This window comes from Talpa occidentalis, unplaced genomic scaffold (assembly GCF_014898055.3).
Source record: "Talpa occidentalis isolate TD23 unplaced genomic scaffold, MPIMG_talOcc4v2.1 talOcc4.9, whole genome shotgun sequence".
NCBI lineage: Eukaryota > Metazoa > Chordata > Mammalia > Eulipotyphla > Talpidae > Talpa > Talpa occidentalis.
The window spans coordinates 81,119,512-81,127,768 of NW_023605305.1; the positions used below are offsets into that span (position 1 = coordinate 81,119,512).

General features: G+C 48.2%; 1 long non-coding RNA gene across 1 annotated transcript; it reads left to right on the forward strand.

The window, feature by feature from the left end:
- The first annotated feature begins 1,046 nt into the window (after positions 1-1,046).
- LOC119236467 (uncharacterized) lies at positions 1,047-6,355 on the forward strand. The gene is made up of 3 exons (XR_005123068.2): positions 1,047-1,191; positions 1,587-1,859; positions 6,328-6,355. It is a non-coding gene; the product is annotated as an uncharacterized LOC119236467 (long non-coding RNA).
- The last annotated feature ends 1,902 nt before the right edge of the window (positions 6,356-8,257 follow it).

Sequence of the window (8,257 nt, forward strand, 5' to 3'; positions counted from 1 at the left end):
CCAGCCTCTCTCGCATCTGAACTTCCTGACTGTGAACACTCAGAGCAACAACAGAAATTACCCTTTAATTAAACAAACCAACTCTGTATCTTGCTGGCGTGTCTGTGTGCATGCACACAGGGGGAGTGGAGGAGGCCTCGGGGTGTTCGCCTTTGGTCCCATCAGTCATTTATTCTGTCGGGCCTCCTCCTCCTATTCATCCTCTTCCCTCCCCATCTCTTCCCCTCTTTGCTTCCCTCCCTCTCCCTCTGTCTCTACTCACCCCTCCTCTCTCCTGCATCCCTATGGTTGTCATCATCATTGTCACTGTCATCACCAAATTCTTCCAAGTCTGTCTATGTTCTGGTTCCAAAGCAGCTTCTCAGTCAACTTTTGTAATTGTGCCACAAGGCAGATGCAGAAGAAACACTTCTCTGCTCCTTATTGTTCAGTGTGAGCAGTGACAGCTTCCCCTTACAGAGGGCTGATTCTTGACGACACCAAGACTTTGCGAGGCATTTTCCCCTTTAAGCCTTCCCCAGCCCTGTGGAGTGTGGGGGTTGCCATTACACTTAGAGACTAGGAAACTGGTCATTTGGCTCCTTGCTGGAGGTCACACCGCTGGTCCATGGAGAGGTCAGAGTTTGAGGCTGGAGCTGCAGGCCTGCGCTCTGAGCCACTCTTCAGCAAGGGAACCCCCTGTTGTTCCTCATCCTGCCAAGTGTAATCATCTTGGCCAGGCAATTTTTTTATTTAAAAAGATTTGTCTGATAATAACCACATTTACTTACAGATTGTCCATTCATCAGTGATTCATTGACCTAAATTGTATTGACTGTCTCCTGTTGTGTTTCTGTCTGTGCAATATTTTTCCCATTTTAAACTCTTAAAATGCTCCTCTGAGTAAGGTCTTACTGTCCTCATTTCATGGAAGAAATGATGGCTTCCCAGAGCAAGTTCTTGCCCCTAATTGTGAAGTCATTAGAATTGCTAAGAATGTTAGATGTGAATCTGGGACATTCTGACTTCACAGCCCATGTTCTTTCCATCATGTGGAGAGTTCTGGAACAAGGAGAGGTTCACCAACATGACGGGATCTTCTGGGACTCAAATAACTTCTCCCTAGGTTTTTCCCCACTAAGCATGGGGCCAGCCTGCTCGCATTTGCTCAGTGGACGATGCTGCACAGCCTGAGCATCTTCTTTCCAGCTGGTACCTCTTCAGAAATGACTAGAAGGGACCAGGGATAAGCTCTTGCTGAGCTGTGGACTGGAATGGGGGTTCTTTGATTAGAAAGGCGGTGGTGGGGTGAGGAGGGAAAGTGGGGAGAGAAATGTACAAGAGAAACTAGAGGGCAGGAATGGGAACAGATCTGGAAGTGTGGGTTGGTCACTGACAGAGACAGCAAGACTCAGGGAAGATTTGGGGTGCGAGAGGTGGGGTCAGGCAAGCCACTTCCTTCCTGGCTTCACAGGGGCTAGAAATAAAAACCTCATTACCCCAACACAACACTAACACGAGGGATGGGGTGATACAATTTATGCTTAAATAACAGGCTGACCTATTCAGAATTGTAATTTTAATGTAAGACTAACCTTTGAAAATAGATCGAGTGGTATAAATGATTAAGGAGAAGACATTCATCAGATCCACGGTGTCTATTAGCAATTTGAGGCGTGAAGAGCTCATTCCTGAGATATAGCTGGATTGCTGCTCGCGGCGAGGAACAAATGAAGAACCGGGTTAACCCTCCTGACAGGTGTGGCTGACTCGAATCAGTCTTTCTCCTGTCAGATGAAAGGACTGTAATATGATCCTTCCCTGCAGTAGGCTCCGCCACCCACCTCCTTCCAGGCAGCAGCACTGGAGCCATGTCAGTGGTGAGCGAAAGGAGACGTGTTTTAAGCAGCTTTTTCTTCCAGCGAGGGAAAACTAGCTGAATCAGTTGGTCAAAGCACAACATGTTTATTGAGAATCTTCTAGCTGACTAGGACCAGGCAGAGTGTGGAGGGGGAGCCGGGGAGGCAGAAGCATCTGAGACATTTCTTGTGCCACATGGTGCAGGGAGTATAATGAGACAGACCCGCGGTGGGTCCCACCTGTAATTCCACTTCATCCCTGTGTCAGGAAAATGGGGATGGCAGGGTCACCTTCTCACAGGTGTGTCTGCAAGGAACAGTCAGGAGATAGGTAAATAGAGAACAATATAAAATATTAATAGATGATTATCATTATTAGTATTTCTTCCTTGTCCTTGTTTAAGTTGGGGTGGGGATTGCCTTTCTTCCCACATCCCCATCCTGCACTGTTCCCTGAGGTATGTGGGCTTCACCTTTTCTCTCGGGAAGCACCCAAGCAGTTGAGGAGAGGTGGTCCTTTTGGGGGAGGTTGCATGGGGATGGAGCCAAGTCTCAAGTCCCACAGGGGTGACCCTCCCACAGGTTGTGATGGGAGGAGGGAGGTCTCTGGTGCTGGAGCCTTGGGCCCAAGGGCTGGGAGAAGGCCTGTACTTTCTCCAAGGGCAGTTCCCTGGCCCATCTCAATGAGGATTCTGCTGGCTCCCCTCAAGTGCTCTCCAGGTTCAGTCCCTTCAACCCCAAGTTCTGCACCCCTCGCACCCCATCCCCAGGCCTCCTTCCTTTTTCCTTTTGTCTCAATTCATTTAATCCTTCATTACAAGATCACTAGTTGCAGCAACTTCTCCCCACAATCGTGTAGGTTTGGGATAAGGCTGCAGACAAAGCTCTTCTTTTAGGGCACATTCTCCCTAATGCTTGGATGTTTGAACATCAGCAGCTGAGCTCCTGCGACTCCAAAGTGTACCTGAGAAAGTGCTTTTCTGCCTTGTCAGTCATTCTCCAATGCAAACAAAGAAACCCTCGGGGCACATGGTAGTGGGGTACTTGGAGAGTGTGGTGCAATTGGGGGGTACTCTATAACTTGAAATATTATCCAGTGAGGCTGTCATCTCTGTCTTCCTCTATTATTTTTTTAAAAGATTTTATTTATGCATACAAGAACTGGCCAGAAGTGTGGGGGTGAGAGGACTCACCAGAGACAGAGTGGGGAACAGAACAGGCAGATATGCTGAAATACACTGCTGAGGGGAGCAGTGGGTGAGACGGGAGAGATCTACTGTGCCATGTGGGTCACCTTCCTGGCCAGGGATCGAACTCATGTTACAGTGGCTGTGGATTGCTTCATAGTGCTGTGGCTTAACCCCTTGAGCCACCAGGGAGGCCCATCTATTATTTTTGTGTCTGCTCAGGAGAAAAGCCCACAGAGGTTTAGAAAGGCAAGCACCAAGTTGGGTGTCCAGGTCAGAGGTAGTGAGGATGAGTAGCGGCTCAGGCAGCAAGAGCTGAGGGGTGGGGAGGGAGGGAGGGAGGGATGGATGGGGAAAGCTTGCAAGGGTGGTGCCCTCTCACACATAAGAAAGTAGGGGGGGGGTGGACAGAGCTCCAGGGCACAGTCTGAGCATTGGAAGAGTCTCATGTTGAACAGAAATATCTGGGTCTTTGTACCCACCATCTCTGGTCCTGGACAGCTTCCTCCTGGAAAATCATTGTAGCCTTTGATCAAAAGCTGAGATGCACCTTCAAGTTTCTTCTTCAAGTGTCCATCCTTTTTGCAGTGGACAGTCAGTCTCTCCTGGAAGAGGGACCATGAGACATGCCTCACCTCCGTGGCTGCCGTGTATGGCTGTGGTCATGACGGCATCAGTGACAGATGGGCCATAAGCTGGGGTCTGGGTTCCTGATCCAGTATTCTGTCCTCTCTGTGTGAGACTCACAGGCCAGACTACTACCAGATGGTAGACAATTACACAGTAAGTTGCGTGGGGTGGACACTGAATGCTTCCAAGTCTGAGATGTGGGAACTCTCTGTGGATTTCTGTAAACAAGTTCACTCCTTTGGAGGATGCCACCTTGAGGCCAACACACCAGGTCAAAAAGGAGTCCCTGTGCTGGCAGCTACTACAGCCAATCTGCCCGATGCTCTGGTCCAGCCCTAGCCTTGCCTGGCACCTACCTGTCTGGTCAAAAGCAAGGGTTTCTGGCCAAGCACATGCTGCTCAGTCCTGAGGAGGGCGGGATGACTCATAGGCTGCAGACCCATACATGACAAAATGTCCTTTCTTGGATCAGTTTCATAGGATTCACCTGGTAGCGATGGTCCTGGAGGGAGAATGCCACCCCTTCCTGTGTGACTAAAGCATAAGTTTCCCAAAAGATCAACTTTAGGGCAGAGATGACGGGTCATGATGGAAGTGGCCAGACTTGGCCATAGGGCTGGGCCTGCACCCTAACCTGCCTATTGTTGGCACCCAACGTGTCACATTTGTCAGAAGATAATTCTTTTTTTGGTTAACCTATGTTTGGGACTTTTTAGATAGACTCACATCTCTGTGTTTTGTTATGCTGCCCTTCCCAACAAGAATTGTCACTTGTAGCCACATGTTACATTGTCACCATTTGCCAGGCATGGCTTTTGTTGGGAAGGGTGGTTTTGCTTTCCCAATTATAGACAGTCTTAAACTTTATTAATATGGCTAATACAATGTGGTGGTCAATCTTATTTTTCTTTATGCTGGGCGAGCAACAATGCTCAGTGCATTTTCTCATTAGCTCTGGCAAAGGCCCCAAGAAGCAGGCAGTATTTATTTCACTTTACAGATGAAGAACTGAAGCTGGTGAGGCTCAATATCTTGTTCAAGGTCACTGAGTGGCCTTGAAAGATGGGATCACTGAGTTGTGATGTGGAGCTTGCTCTTTCTGATACCCACGCTCTGGTTTTCCTTCCCTAGGCTGCTCTCTCTCCTTGCTATTTACCTGAATCCAACAAAACCTGAAACGTGTTGCTATGTCATTTCATAATTGACAATCCGAGGCTCACAAGGAGTCAGAGCAGCCTGATCTGGAAGTCCACCCTCCAGCCCACACCCTTGTGACCTAATCGAGCTTGCAAACCTGTGGCTGGAGAGCCCTCTGGAGCTGGCTGGGGAATACCGAGAGGTCTGTGGGTCCTTTACAGCCCTGGTATGGCCTGGCTCAGTCTCCTCATTCATTCCATTTCCAGATGCAACTTCTTTTTTCTTTTTTTAACATTTATTTATTTATGCATACAAGAGCTGGGGTGCAGGCCAGAGGTGTGGGGGTGTGAGAGGATTCACCAACGACAGAGTGGGGAACAGAATAGGCAGACTGACTGAAATACACTGCTGAGGGGAGCAGCAGGCGAGACAGGAGAGGTCTGCTGCACCATGTGGGTTGCTCCCTGGCCAGCCGGGGATCGAACTCGTGCTGCAGAGCCTTTTTGGATAGCTTCATAGTGCTGTGCTTAACCCCTTGCGCCACCAGATTCAACTTCTTATTCCTTCAAGGACGCATGTCTATAGCATATCTCTGGGAAACTGAACCAAGAGAGAAAACTGCCCAGGCAAACCTGTCTGCTCCCACTGTCTTTCCAGCCGGGATTGACTGAATTTTTGACTTTCCAAAGCATTCAGGAACGAGCAGCTGTGCTCGCCCCCACCCCCACACCATCTGCCTAAGACTTTGTGTGATGGACAAAAACACACTTCAGTGAAGAAACAGACTCCAAAAATTACCAGTGAGGGTTGATTGGAGCTTCTCGTATGCCACCCCAGGAACATCTGGTCAGGATCTCCTGCTCTTGCCTTTCCTCTGTCCTCTTTAGCAGCGTGTAGTCTCTGCTTCTCTGCGTTGTTATTTTTATCTGTAATTTGGGGGAAAGCGAAGTATCAGCAGTTGAAGGATGACTTGGGGGAGAGACATTTTTATTGCTTAAATGATTCTTTTCAGGGAGACAACTGCAGCCAAAAAGGGATCGTAGCAAATGTAAAGGAGCTTGAGAAAATTTACACCCACTGAGGTATTTTAAGCCTTCAGAACTATTTTGAGTGAGAAGACTTATTTTAGGCTGGCGGAGAGTCCTGTTTCCTCTCACAGAGCTAGACTGCAGCCAGCTGTCTAGGGCATGGGGAGCCCGGCTCCAGACCACATGCCTGGATTCAAATCCTGCCGCTGCCACCTGGCAGGTGATTTAACCCTGCTACCCTGCGTCTCAAGCCTCACCTTGGAAAGGGGGAGCCATGCCTGCAACTGATGTCTACCTCCAGGCAGTGCTGTGGGCACTGTGAGCTGCTTCTAAGTGCTGACATTGATTAGGACTTCTTCCAGACCTGCATAAGGTGGCAGGTAATCCATTGCTCATCCAAAGGGAAAAGCCCAGGAGCAGGACTGGGTTCAGGTTTCCAACAATATAATATGATCTCATCACCTTGGCAAGATGGCACCAGTAACTCCAACCTCTCTATTTTTTCAGGAGGAAGTCCTCTTGTCAGCTACAACAGGTCATCTCTGAACCAGCGATGGTTCAGTGCTGACACTCCAGCAGTGTAGATGGGGTCATCAGGCCTCCCAGAGGGGCTGGGCTGGGCTTCAGCTTTGAGACACCTGAACGGCCTGCAGATGCATGTGTGTAATAATTATCCACAGGGAAATGTGCTGGCTACAGAGTAGATACCATCCATAGTGCTCAGCGCCAGATGGGCTCATCTGTCAATAAACCAGTCCATCAACTGCCGTTATTATTACCTTTGATATTTTGGGGTGTCCACAGGTAGGAAACCCCCAAACAAGTACTTTTCTGATACCTGTTGACTTTGTTTCACATTGGGAATGAAGGGACATGCACCTCATTCCCACCTTAGGTTTTGTTTCGCTGTTTTCCTGATTATGTTGCCCTCCTCACTTTCTTGTTCATTATTGAAATGCACCCTTTTCTAGAAAGACCCCCCACTCCTCTGCTGGCATTGCAGGTAGTCTGAATCTCACAGGGAGCTGCAGCCCTTTGTGATTTCATTGTTTCAGATGTGCTGAATGTGAGATCTCTTGGAAATCACGGAGAGCTGTGCACATTTTCTTCCACTCCACAAGTAGGGGACTCTATTTGCTGTTAGTAGATGGTTGTATTAGATGGTGGTGGTTTAGAACACGGCCCTTTCAGATCAGATCCACTTCTTCACCAGCCTGATATTGAACTCAGGGTCCATCATGGACCGTGCTCAGCCTCAGTTTCTTCCTTGCTCCCTGCCACGTGAGATAGCAGGTGTAGGATGTGAGCCCAGTGCTGGGTACACACTCGTGCACACACCTCATCTACTTGTGAGGGTCTGGAGGTAGGTAAGCCCTTGCCCCCGCCAACTTGGCCTCTCTAAACTCTGCTATTGACACTATTTCAGCTGTAACAAACAGAATCACTGGCTATCAGTCATTTTTTTCTGCAACATTTTTTTTTTTATTGAGGTGTCATTGGTTTACAAAGCTGTGTATGACTTGGTTCACACCTCCTCTTATGTATGTTACCATATCACTCTCACCTCAATTTTTTTTTTAATTGAAGAAACACTAGTTGACAACACTGTACAAGTTTCAGGTCTACAATCTCTCACCTCAGCAACTGTCTGTGTCACCCCACGCCCACCACTAAATGTCCAGTCGCCATCCACCACCCACCCATCTGCCCTGCTGCCCATCCCTCACACGCCCCCTCTGGTGACCATCATCTGTTGTCAGAGTCTCAGGATTTGTTTTTGTTTTGTTCATTTACCTTTTTTTTTCTCCCTTTATATTCCACACAAGAGTGATATTGTATGGTGTTGTCTTTCACTTCTGACTTATTCACTTAGCATCACCCTCCAGTTGCACCCATGTTGCCACGAATGGCAGGATTTCATTGTTTTATATGGCTGAGTAGTGTTCCATGGTGTATAAGACCTCATCGCCTTATTCACTCATCTGCCGTTGGGCACTTGGATTGTTTACAAATCTTGGCTATTGTGAATAGTGTTGCAATGAACTTCGGAGTGCAGATATCTTTTTGAATAAGTGTTTCCATGGTGTTTGTGTCACTATCCAGAAGTGGGTTGACTGGGTCATATGGTAGATCTATTTTTAATTTTTTGAGGCGCCTCATACTGTTTTCCATAGGGGCTGGAGCAGTCTACTTCCCAGCAGTGTAGGAGGGCATATGAGGGTAACTTTTTCCCTCTGTCCTCACCAGTAGTGGTTATTATGTGAAAAGTTCTCTTCTAGATCCAGCATGACTTGTTTTTTGTCTGGTCACCTCCACCTCTTTCCTGTTTCTGCAAATGTGAACCTGCCCTCTACCTGGGAGGGGCAAAGGGATGGGGTGACAGATGGAGGAGCGATTTGTCTGGCCTGTGCCGTGGAGCAAGGCGAAGAGTGATACA